The following is a 14,105-nucleotide window of genomic DNA, read 5'->3' as shown; positions in this document are numbered from 1 at the left end:
TAGACTCGGGGTGAAATTGACCAGGGGGTGAAAGAGACCTGACACAAACTTGAGCTCGCAGATATGTATGGTATGCGGTATTTTGGGGAACTCACTAAGCTTCCTGCTTACGTTTTATGTTTAAAATGTTTTTCAGGTAATCCCGTTTTGCGAGGGAAGGGCCCGACTTGATCTCAACACATCCACCCATGTTTCCACACTCTATGATTTTGGGAATTATACTCTGATAACTATTTTACTTTGATATACTTTTAAATGATTGAAATGATTAAATGGTGTTTATGGTTGAACTAAAAATAAAAATTTTACCTTATGATTTTTTGGATGTTTCAATACAAATGGAGTCACAAAGACAGCTAGCATCCTACATAATATAGTGAGACGACTCACCTCAATCCGCAGACACACAAATCTCACAGTCGAGCTGCTGATATTAGAAATTCTCACACAAATCATATACACAATAAAACCCTAATCAGAAATTAAGTTAATAATCCACATTCAAGGTCTTGGTTCATAGCTAACTCTCCTTGGGGTAAAAAGACCATTTTTCCCTTCCAAGACTAGGACTCACTCCACTTGACCAATAGTCCATTTTTCCAAAAAGAACCAATCTTCTGGTGCTACACGCAACATAACACCATGCTCTATGCTCAACGTAGAGCTTCAGATGGGAAACGAGGAAAATTCAAGCTACGTTAAGCGTACTAAAGATTACGCTCAAACTAACTTCGTTGATTCACCAACTTTCTAGTAAGAACTTAATACACAAAGGCCAACCATCCAATCCTCAGATCTGAATCTAATGAACATCCTAAGGGGTAAAGTCTATGACTTTACTAAAAGAGCATAAGTGTAACGACCCAATTTTTACAAAGAAAATTTTCATTTTTGATTAATTAAACACATTTCCAATATCAAGAAATCCAGTGATAATTGTTTTCAAAACATAATTCAAATACAACTTTTATTCCAAACATCAGAGTGTCCCACAAAATCCCGAGACAGTGCACGTCGCGCCATCAAGCTTTGCCCTTGCCCTTGGGCTCCGATGTACCTGAAATAAATCCACAAACTGTAAGCTAATGCTTAGTGAGTCCCCCAAAGCATACCACAAGCACATGTCACATAGCACATAACATAACGGCTATAAAGACTACCTCTACAACATACCACAAAACATCTTATCTATAAAGCTATCTCTACCATTAGCCATAAAGGCTATCTCTACCGTTAGCTGTAAAAGCTATCTCTACCATTAGCCATAAAGGCTATCTCTACCGTTAGCTATAGAGATATCTCTACCATATCCATAAAGGCTATCTCTACTGCATATTACAACAAAATCATGCCACACACCTCTACACAACGAGTATACCAACTAGAATGAAATGGGTCGGCCTTGGTGCCTTAGACACATTGATATGGTGAGAAGACTCACCTCTCAAAGGCTGAACTGGAAAACTGAAGTCAAATGTATCCCACACGCTGCTCCTTCTCAACTACCTATAATCATCAAGTGATTAACTTAACACCATCCCAAAAATACTCTCAGATCAACCCTGGACAAAATCAAGGTCAAGGTCAAAGTTCACAGTCAAGGTCAACAGTCCATATTGACCTCAACTCGTCGAGTAGAACCTGCCACTCGTCGAGTTCCTGGCATAACTCATCAACTCACCGAGTCACTAGACTGACTCGTCAAGTTCCCCAATGTTTTTGGCCGTGAACCCTTAGCCGCAAACTCCTTACCGCAAACCCATCCGGTCCAAAAACCCTTGGTCGTAAACTCCTTGGCCGACTCGTCGAGTTGATAGGGGAACTCGCCGAGTCCCCCTTCCTGTTTGCTGGTCGTGATCATACAGGGATTCCAGGCCTTAGATCTGAAGCCCTAAGATGCTTAGAAAAATAAAGTTTCCAACTTTACCTTCTAGAACCATTCCAAACGCTCTAAGGTCCTTAACAAAGGTTGGAAAGCTCCAAATCTTTGCCATTTGATCCAAAACTCTAGGGATCTGAAATCCCACCTTTCCAGAAAGGTTCCTAGTCCTCAAAATATCCCAAAGATGGAAGCTTTATGGACATGCATGTCCAATACATGTCCCTAAGTGAAAATGGCCAAAAAGAGGGAAATATGCCCTAAAACCCTTGCATGGTGTCCTTACACGACCAAAAGCCTGTCTAGCCCACCTTGGGACCATTTTGCTCTGGAGATTCATAAAGTTGCAAACTTTATAAATCCCATGCATGCATTCTACAAGAAGGGTAGGAAGTGAGGAGTAAACCAAAGATCTAGCCTTATTCTTTGATAAAAATCGAGTCTTGAAGACTTACAACAGTTCACAAGATGATTAAGCTCAAGGATGGGTGCTTGGTTTGCTGGATCTCCTCACTATCTCCTTCTTCTTAAGCTTCAAAGGTCACTCTAGCTCCTAAAATGGAAGAGAATGGGGATTAGGGTTAGCACCGATGTTCTTAGTGTTTGGAGGCTGATGGGAGGTCAGCCTCCAGTCTCATAAGGAGATTATATAGGGTGCAAACCCAAAAATTAGGGTTTTGTCTTAATAGTGCCTACTCGCCGAGTCAGACTTCCAACTCGTCGAGTAGGGTGTAGATCCCGCGTCCCTGAAATGACTTCTACTTGACGAGTTGGACTCCCAACTCGCTGAGTCCACACACTAAAACCCTAGATCTTACATAAATTAAGTAATAGCTGGAACAGATGTTACAAGTCTCCCCCACTTGAACTAGACTTCATCCTCGAAGTCAGCTGATCCAAACAATTCCGGGTAGTGCTCTCTCATCTCCTCTTCCGGCTCCCAAGTCCATTCGGAGCCCCTTCGGTGCTGCCATTGCACCTTTACCAATCTTATTTCCTTATTCCGAAGACCCTTGGTTTTCCTATCAAGAATCACAACCGGCTTCTCGATATAGTTCAGACTCTCATCCACCTGAATGTATTCCAACGAAACGACTGCGGACTCGTTCGTGACACACTTCCGAAGCTGAGACACATGGAAGGTGTTGTGAATCTGGCTAAGCTCCTTTGGCATATCCAAGCAATATGCCACCTTGCCCACCCGGGCCGTGATCCTGAACGGGCCTATATACCGAGGTCCTAGCTTGCCCCTCTTCTGAAACCTGATCACCCCCTTCCAAGGCGAAACCTTCAGTAACAGAAAGTCCCCCACCTGGAACTCAAGAGCCGACCGCCGCCGATCATCGTAACTTTTCTAACGGCTCTGCGCGACCCGCAGACGGTTGCACACCTGCTGAATCAACCCGGTAGTCTTGAGCACTACCTCAGTGCTCCCCATGACCCAGTGCCCAACCTCATCCCAACACATCGGCGTCCTGCACCTCCGACCATATAACATCTCAAATGGAGCTCGGTCAATACTAGTATGATAATTTTTATTGTACGGAAACTCTACCAGTGGGAGGTACGCGTCCCAACTACCTCCAAAATCAAACATGCAGGCTCGAAGCATGTCCTCCAGTGTCTGGATCGTCCTCTCGCTCTGGCCATCAGTCTGGGAGTGATACGTCGTACTAAAATGTAGCTGAGTACCCAGTTCCTCGTGGAACTTCTTCCAAAACCTGGATGTAAATCGGACATCCCTGTCAGAGACTACCGACATTGGCACCTCGTGCCTAGCCACCATTTCTCGTACATAAATATCCGCCAACTTCTCTGTGGATATACTCTCGGAAATCATAATGAAGTGGGCACTCTTCGTCAGTCTGTCTACGATCACCCAAATGGCATCCACACCCCTCGTCGTCCTTGGTAACTTCGTGATGAAGTCCATATTGATCTCCTCCCATATCCACATGGGAATGGGTAGCGGCTGAACCTTGCCATGAGGCCACTGATGCTCCGCCTTGACCTTCCTGCAGGTCAAGCACCGCTCCACAAACCAGGCGATCTCCCGCTTCATGCAGGGCCACCAATAACTCAGTCTCACGTCTCTATACATTTTCGTAGCCCCTGGATGTATGGAGAACTTGGACTTGCATGCCTCCTCCAATATCCTCTGCCTCACTCCTCCAGTCATCGGTACCCATACTCGACCACACTGCGTCAAAAGACCACGACCATCCTTAACGAACAAAGGATACTGGCCTCGAACCCGCTCTATCTTCTAGTTCTCCTTCTTCACCCCCTCAACCTGGGCCTCCTTCATCAAGTCCAACAATGGAGAGATCACGGTCACCCTCAAACAAACGTTCCCAATTGGGGAACCTGGCGCCTTGCGGCTTAAGGCATCAGCCACCACGTTGGCCTTCCCGGGATGGTATAAGATCTCACAATCATAATCCTTCAGTACATCAAGCCATCTCCGATGTCACATGTTGAGGTTCTGCTGATCCATCAAATACTTTAAACTCTTGTGATCTGTATAAATGGTGCACCGCACTCCGTACAAATAGTGCCTCAAAATCTTGAGGGCAAACACTGTTGCCCCCAATTCCAGGTCGTGAATGGGGTAATTTGCCTCGTGAGGCTTCAACTGCCTTGAGGCGTAAGCTATCACATGCCCCCTCTGCATCAGTACCGCACCTAACCCTGAAATCGATGTGTCGCACTATACCACCAAATCGTCTAACCCCTCGGGAAGTACTAGGATCAGAGCCTCACACAACCTCCGTCTCAGGGTCTCGAAAGTCGTCTACTGATCCATGCCCCACCGAAAGGTCACATTCTTCTTGGTCAAATGGGTCAATGGCACAACAATATTGGAGAAATCCTGGATAAATCTCCGATAATAGCCCGCTAAAACCAAGAAGCTACGAATCTCTGATGCGCTCTTCGGTACTTCCCATCGCATCACAGCCTCAACCTTGGCTGGATCAACCGAAATGCCCTCCTGATTGATGATATGTCCCAAAAATTGTACCTCCCGCAGCCAGAAATCACATTTGGAGAACTTTGCATAAAGCTTCTCCACCCTCAGGGTCTCCAGTACCTCCCTCAAATGCTGCTCATCCTACTCCCTGGTCTTAGAATAGACCAGGATATCATCAATAAAAACGATCACCGACCGATCCAGCATCGGTCTGCACACCCTGTTCATAAGATCCATGAACGCTGTTGGGGCATTGGTGAGCCCAAACGGCATCACCACGAACTCATAATGCCCATACCGAGTCCTGAAAGCCGTCTTTGGTATATCCTCATCCCGAATTCTCATCTGATGGTATCCCGACCGAAGATCAATCTTGGAAAACCAAGACGCACCCTGCAGCTGTTCGAACAAATCATTGATCCTTGGCAACGGATAACGGTTCTTCACCATTAGTTTGTTCAGCTCCCTATAGCCGATGCACATCCTGTACGATCCATCCTTCTTTTTCACGAAAAGGATGGGTGCTCCCCACGGGGAACTTCTCGGACGTATGAACCCTCGGTCTAGCAACTCCTGAAGCTGCGTAGATAACTCTTGCATCTTAGGTGGTGCCAACCGATATGGTACCTTTGCTATCGGAGCGGCACCAGGCACCAAATCGATGTGAAACTCCACCTGCCTCTCCGGAGGCACTCCCGGTAACTCCTCGGGGAAAACATCCCGAAAGTCCTGTACAACTCAGCACACTGCCCACCTCTATCGCGGTCTCTACCCTCGTGTCCGAGACATAGGCTAGAAATCCCGTACATCCCTGCTGCAGAAGTCTCCTAGCCCTCGCAGCCAAACAGAGAGTAGGCCCCCGCGAGGTCCTATCACCATGTATCACCAGTTCTCCCCCACTTGGGGTTCGAACCCTCACCAACTGGCGCTCACAATCGATCATGGCCCCGTTGGCCCCCAGCCAATCCATCCCAACAATCACCTTCAACCCTCGCAACAGTATCGGGACTAGGTCGACACGAAACCTCTCACCAAGCACATTTAGAACACAGTCTCGATACACCCTCGCAGCACTCACATTGCGGTCATCTGCAATCTCTACCTCGAGCAGGGAATCCAAAGTTCTCGGCGCGTCCCAGAACTTCTTGCTAAGTGTAAGAGACACAAACGATCGGGTAGCACCCGAATCAAACAAAACATGAGCCGACATACCATTGACCAAAAAGGTCCCTATGCAAGCATAATATATACATAAGTCATACAAATCATAATGAGCAGAGAATAATAGTTACGTACCAGCCACAACGTCTGGTGCTGCCCGAGCCTCCTCGGTGGTCAACTGAAATGCGCGGCTTTTCACTGCCGGAACATCCGCCTTGGCAGGGCGGCCATCGGTAATCCTCAAAGTGGAGGGTTCAGGCACCGTCACCGCTCCTCCCCCTCCCTGCAACTTCGGACAGTTGACCTGCTTATGGCCGGTTTGGTTGCAGTGAAAACAAATCAAGCTCCTTGTGGGGCAGTCCTTGCTCAAGTGGCCCTGCTGGCCACATGCATAGCATCTCGAGCCTGTGACACGACAAGCTCCACTGTGCACCCTACTGCACTTGGCACACCGGCCCCGACCCTGCTGACCCCTGCTGGAAGCTTCTGAGGTCTTAGGCTTCTTAGCCTGACCCACCGTTGCCTGTTCCTGCTCCGGCTTCCGCTTGGTGCGGAAGTCCAACTCCATTTCCTATTCTCGGGCCTTCTCTACCATCTAATTCAGGGTTTTGCACTCTGTAAATCTCACAAACTCCCAAATATCATCTCTCAGCATGGAATGATATCTCATCCTCCGCATATCCTCATCGGTAGCGTACTGTGGGATCAACAAGGCTCGTTCCCGAAACTTGGCGGTGATCTCCGCCACAGTCTCAGTGGTCTGCTGAAGGTCATGAAACTCCCTCACAAGTCGTTGCACCTCAATCGGTGGTGCAAACTCCAAATCAAACCGCCTAACAAACTCGGCCCACGTCATCTCAGCCACACCGGCTGCTCCCACCTGGCTAGTAACCTCGCCCCACCAATCTCGGGCTCTATCTCTCAGCATACAGGAAGCAAAACCCACCTTTGCCGCATTCAGGAAAGAACACGTGCGCTGGGCGTTCTCGATATCCGCCACCCAATGTCGGCTAACAATGGGGTCCCTAGCCCCGAAAAACTCTGGTGCCCCACACGCCTTGAACTCCCGGAACGAGGGAGTTCGGGCCTCGATCTGGCCTGCAGCAATCTCAGTTCTGAATGACCTGAGTCTCTCCTCCATGATCTCCATTATACCCTCCTTGACCATCCCAAAGATCATTGGGAGCGTCAAGGATACCCATCGTAACCTCGGCTGCAATGATCTCGCACAGCCTCTCATCAACGGGCTCTGCACCGCTGCCCGATCCGGATCCGGATCCTGATCCCCTTGTCCCAAATCGTGTCACCACCATGCCGAACTGAAATGTCATAAACCATAATAATCAGGACATATATATAGGGGATCTTCCCACACCGGTCCTCCTTAGAGCTGTCAGATCTAACATTGGCTCGGGTACAGGTCCTGTGCTTCCAGTAGTACGGGCCAAATACTACCTTCCACACCTACCTGTACCTTTCCCCAATGCTCTACCTGATAACCCCAATTCGTCCCAAAACTAAACCATATTACACAACTACCGTATACATCAATCTCAGCCTGTCCTAAGATTTGGTCTACCCGCATCAAACAGACCAATCATGACAGGTTGCCTTTATGCATGCAAATTATACATAGAAAAGGATCAAATAGACTTTCTCATAAGAGATTCTACCCTAGGACCACAACCAGACAAGGAACAGGAAATAAGGCCAAATCAATCATTCTAAGGCTATAAGCTCCTAACTGTATACAATTTTAAAATCATACACATAACAAGTTCCATACAATTATCATAGCTCAAATATCAGTATAACATGGCTAAAGTTTTGGGGAACTACTTACTTGGCTCGGCTGATCACGCGCATTGCACTCTCATCTTTTCATTTCTTTTAAAACCCTTTTTATGTTATTTTTGAAAACAATTTTTTTTACCATTTCCTTAGTTTGAGTCCTGGCACACCCGAGAGTGTGCCCGAATCCCTCAAACCAAGGTTCTGATACCAACTTGTAACGACCTAATTTTTACAAAGAAATTTTTCATTTTTAATTAATTAAACACATTTCCAATATCAATAAATCCAGTGATAATTGTTTTCAAAACATAATCCAAATACAACTTTTATTCCAAACATCAGAGTGTCCCATAAAAGCCCGAGAGAGTACACGTCGCGCCATCAAGCTTTTCCCTTGCCCTTGGGCTCCGATGTACCTGAAACAAATCCACAAACTGTAAGCTAATGCTTAGTGAGTCCCCCAGAGCATACCACAAGCACATGTCGCATAGCATATAACATAACGGCTATAAAGACTACCTCTACCACATACCACAAAACATCTTAGCTATAAAGTTATCTCTACCATTAGCCATAAAGGCTATCTCTACCGCTAGCTGTAAAATCTATCTCTACCATTAGCCATAAAGGTTATCTCTACCGTTAGCTATAGAGCTATCTCTACCATAGCCATAAAGGCTATATCTACCGCATATTACAACAAAATCATGCCACACACCTCTACACAACGAGTATACCAACTAGTATGAAATGAGCCGGCCTTGGTGCCTTAGACCCATTGGTATGGTGAGAAGACTCACCTCTCAAAGGCTGAACTGGAAAGCTGAAGTCAAATGTATCCCACACGCTGCTCCTTCTCAACTACCTATAATCATCAAGTGATTAACCTAACACCATCCCAAAAATACTCTCAGATCAACCCTGGACAAAATCAAGGTCAAGGTCAAAGTTCACAGTCAAGGTCAACAGTCTATATTGACCTCAACTCGTCGAGTAGAACCTGCCACTCGTCGAGTTCCTGGCATAACTCGTCAACTCGCCGAGTTCCCCAATGTTTGCGGCCGTGAACGCCCAGCCGCAAACTCCTGACCGCAAACCCATCCAATCGAAAACCCCTTGGTCGTAAACTCCTTGGCCGACTCGTCGAGTTGATAGGGGAACTCGCCGAGTCCCCCTTCCTGTTTGCTGGTCGTGATCATACACGGATTCTAGGGCTTAGATCTGAAGCCCTAAGATGCTTAAAAGGATAAAGTTTCCAACTTTACCTTCTAGAACCATTCCAAACTCTCTAAGGTCCTTAACAAAGGTTGGAAAGCTCCAAAGCATTGCCATTTGATCCAAAACTCTAGGGATCTGAAATCCCTCCTTTCCAGAAAGGTTCCTAGTTCTCAAACGTCCCAAAGATGGAAGCTTTATGGACATGCATGTCCAATACATGTACCTAAGTCAAAATGGCCAAAAAGAGGGAAATATGCCCTAAAACCCTTGCATGGTGTCCTTACACAACCAAAAGCCAGATATAGCCCACCTTGGGACCATTTTGGTCTGGAGATTCATAAAGTTGCAAACTTTATGAATCCCATGCATGCATTCAACAAGAAGGGTAGGAAGTGAGGAGTAAACCAAAGATCTAGCCTTATTCTTTGATAAAAACCGAGTCTTGAAGACTTACAACAGTTCACAAGATGATTAAGCTAAAGGGTGGGTGCTTAGTTTGCTGGATCTCCTCAATATCTCCTTCTTCTTAAGCTTCAAAGGTCACTCTAGCTCCCAAAATGGAAGAGAATGGGGATTAGGGTTAGCACCAACGTTCTTAGTGTTTGGAGGCTGATGGGAGGTCAGCCTCAAGGCTAATAAGGAGATTATATAGGGTGCAAACCCTAAAATTAGGGTTTTGTCTTAATAGCGCCTACTCGCCGAGTCGGACTTCCAACTCGTCGAGTAGGGTGTAGATCCCGCGTCCCTGAAATGACTTCTACTCGACGAGTTGGACTCCCAACTCGCCGAGTCCACACACCAAAACCCTAGATCTTACATAAATTAAGTAATACCTAGAACAGGTGTTACAACAGGGCCAAACCCTAAGTTCATAAAACACTCTAATGCTCAAGAGCTCATGCATGGATGGATGAGAGTGACCAATCTCTCATTTTGTGACCAATCTCTCATTTTTATGACTCTACAAGTTCAGAAATGTCTGGAAATGATACTCAAAAGGTCTGGAGTAACACATACCCATTAAGACCAAGGTTATGGGACAAAAAGCATATAAACTCATGAGCTAACTAGATCTAGCATAAAGAAATATCAAGATGGAAACTTTATACCTCCTGGATATGGATGATGAGGTGCAAAGTGTGGATCTATAAAGCTTGGAACTCCCAAATGATTCTCCAATGGACTCCTCCTTCAAAGATGTACACAAAAAAAACTCTAAGGCTTCAAAACTATCACAAGGTGGCTAGGGTTTCAAGATGACTGATTATGGGGGTGGAGGTTGAGCATGAGGACCTCAAGGAGTTAGAGCCTTTAAATAGGGCTTACAACCCCACAATTAGGGTTTTGATGATACGCATCTACGCTCAACGTAATTAACTCTATGGTCAACGTAGGGCATTAAACCCTCGCATGGGATCCTCTACCTACGCTCATCGTAGGAGGCTATCCTACGCTCAACGTAGGGAACCCAAAATGCAAAAATGACAATTATAAACTTAAAGAATTATACCTGAGGATATGGGTGTTACGACTCTCGTCACATGTTATTTTCACATATGAATAAAACGTGTATTAGCTTTTTTCACAAGTTATATTCATATACTAATAACATATTTATCATAATTTTGTTATAGTTCATTTGTTATTCATATATGAATAAGTAGTTCGAATTTTCAAAATACGTCGTCTTTTATTAACATACTACTTATTCATATATGAATAACAAATGAACTGTAACAAAAATCTGATAAATGTTTTATTCATATATGATTATAACATATGACGAGAGCTAATAAATGTTTTATACATATATGAATATAACATGTGACGAAAGATGATGTAAAAAATATATTTTAGGTATGAAAACTTTATTACGTATTATATTCATATATTAATGATACCTAAACTGTAAAAAAAATAATAATAAGGATACGCTTTATTTATATGTGAATAATGAATGTACTGTAATAACAACCTGATTCATTTTTATTCACTTATGAATAATGAAAGCTGAAATTATAATATATATATATATATATATATATATATATATATATATATATATATTATCTTAAAATTCTATCAATATGAATGTCTATTTGAAAAAAATAAAAATTATGAATTTTGATATATTTAAAATAACTTTTCGATAAAAATAAAAAAATAAAAAAAATAAAAATAAAAAAAATAAAAATAAAAAAAATAAAAATAAAAAAAAAACTATGTTTTATATATATTAAGGTAATGATTAGCATAGTTTAAGGAAACATGTTTGGTTTGAAAACACACGTGTATCCCTTGTCATATTCCCATCGGTATGACCAAGTGTTTTGCGGCAAAATAAATGTCAGCTGAGATTAATTTCCCCATTATCAATTTTTTTTTCAATTGAACTTACGTCTCTCTCTCTCTCTCTCTCTCTCTATATATATATATATATATATATATATATATATATATATATATATATATATATATATATATATATATATATATATATAGGATCGGATGAAACTCAAAAAATTATAAGGACTGCGAACACAAATCTTTGTTGTTTATTTGTTGAATTGGATGGTTGCGATTAATGGGGGAAGAAATGATTATGTTTTAGAAATAAAGGGCTGATTGGGTAAATGTAGGATAGATGGGGAAGAAAATATGGAATTGATGGAGGGCAATACGGTAAAGAAATGAAATCTGCGGTCTCCCAAACGCACCAACTTCACAACCCCCAACACGTGTCAAGCTCTTAACAACTGGGTTTTTTTAATTTTTCACACATTATGTTTTTAATTATAACTTTTTTGTTCTTTTAAAAAAAAATTCTGAATAAATCAAATTTTTTAAAATTTAATTCTTTATGAAATGAACACAATCATAAAAAGTTATTATTTTTTTAATTATTTATTATTATTAAAACCGATAAAAAACATTTTCCAAAATTATGAAAATTACAGGAATGTTTTTACTCATTATATCAGTGCTTTTTAAAAAGAATTTTTTTTAAATAAATTTTTTAGTTGTTTATATTTAATTGTAAGAAATATTTGTTTTTATAAAATATAACGGAATTTTTTTTATCTAAATTTATAAAAAGCACATGATAGAGTTCTAATAATACTATGTTAGTGAGTTAATAAAAGAAAATTTTTAAAACATTATTATTAAAGATACGAACGTTTTGTTTAAATGATTATAACCTTTTATAAAAAAAAGACGTAAAAATTTTCCTTCTCTAAATTAAAAAACTTTTTAAAGGTTTATTATATATAATATATAATGAACTTTTTGAAATGAAATTTTAAAAAATAAAGTTGTTTAGATATCAAACTTTATTTTAAAAGAAAAAATTGCAAAAATGGTCCCTATGGTTGTCAAAATTATGCGTTTTTTGTCCAAAAAGGTTTGGTGGTGCATCAGTGGTCCAATTTTGGATATTTTGTACGTATTTGGTCCCTATATCGTTAACTTTAACAATTTGACTGTTAACTTTTTTAAAATGACTATTTTACCCTCAGAGACAATTTCTGCAATTGAGTCTTTTTACCAAATCATAGGGACCATTTCTTCATACTTCTTTTTAACTTTATTGAAGTATTATATATTAGTTTTTTTTTAATTAGTTTTTTTAATTTCTTTTTATTGGATTATTACATGTTAATAAATATTATTTTTAATATATAATATATAATATATTAATGATATTATTTTATTGGAGTATTGATTTTTTTTTAATTAATTCTTTTTTATTGGATTATTATATATTAATAAATATTATTTTTAATATTAAATATTTATATGTATTAATGAATATTACTTTATGGGATTATTAACTTCTTTTAGTTATTTTTTTTCAATTTCTATTGTATTAATTTTTTTTTAGACCGAGTTTTGAGACATATTTTTGAAAAAATCACCATTTTCAGACCGAGTGATAGTGGTGGTGTTGTCCAAAATATGCTATCTCTCATATATTTAAAATAAGTTAGAAGAGGTGAGTGTTTGGACCTTGTTCTTGAAATTTTGTTGGATTAATTTCTTTTGGTTAATTTCTTTTTTAAAACTTTTTTTAATATATTAATTCTTTTTTTTGAATTGTTATATATGAATAAATATTATTTTAAATATATAATATTAATATATTAATGAATATTATTTTATCAGACTACTGATATTTATAATTATTTTTCTAATATTTATTTGAATTATTGTACATTAATAAATGGGAAATTAAGTAATCTAACAACATTTTAATGTGTATTTGAAGAAAATAACCAATTGTTTAGCAGAAATAACCACTTCGTCTGGAATGGGCATTCCAGACGATAACATATTTTAGACAACACCACCACTATCTATCCGTCCGAAAATTGTAGTTTTGTCCAAAATATGTCTCAAACTCGGTGTGACAAAAAAGAATTAATACAATAGAAATTAAAAAAAAATAACTAAAAAAAAGGTAATAATCCCATTAAGTAATATTCATTAATACAAATAGATATTTAATATTAAAAATAATATTTATTAATATATAATAATACAATAAAATAAAATTAATCCAATAAAAAAGAAATTAAAAAAGAATTAATCAAAAGAAATCATTACTCTAATAAAATAATATTATTAATATAATAAATATTACATATTAAAAATAGTATTTATTAATATATAATAATCAATAAAAAGAATTAATCCAATAAAAAGAAATTAAAAATCTAATTAAAAAACTAATATATAATACTTTAATAAAGTTAAAATGAAGATATGCAGAAATGGTCCATATGGTTTGGTAAAAAGACTCAATTACAGAAATGGTTCTTGAGGGTAAAATAGTAATTTTAAAAAAGTTAACAGTCAGACTGTTAAAGTTAACGACATAGGGATCAAATCTGCACAAGGTATCCAAAATTGGACCATTGGTGCACCACCAAACATTTTTGGACCAAAACCGCATAATTTTGACAACCACATGGACCATTTTTGCAATTTTGTCATTTTAAAATATTACAAGTTTTTTTTTTAATATTGAATATAATATGATGCAAAAATGAGATTATTCAAAATATTTATGATTTAAAAAAA

Source organism: Lactuca virosa, chromosome 7 (genome assembly GCF_052849685.1).
Source record: "Lactuca virosa cultivar CGN04683 chromosome 7, Lactuca_virosa_CGN04683_v6, whole genome shotgun sequence".
NCBI classification, from domain to species: Eukaryota; Viridiplantae; Streptophyta; class Magnoliopsida; order Asterales; family Asteraceae; genus Lactuca; species Lactuca virosa.
Note: the sequence above shows the minus strand (reverse complement) of the source record.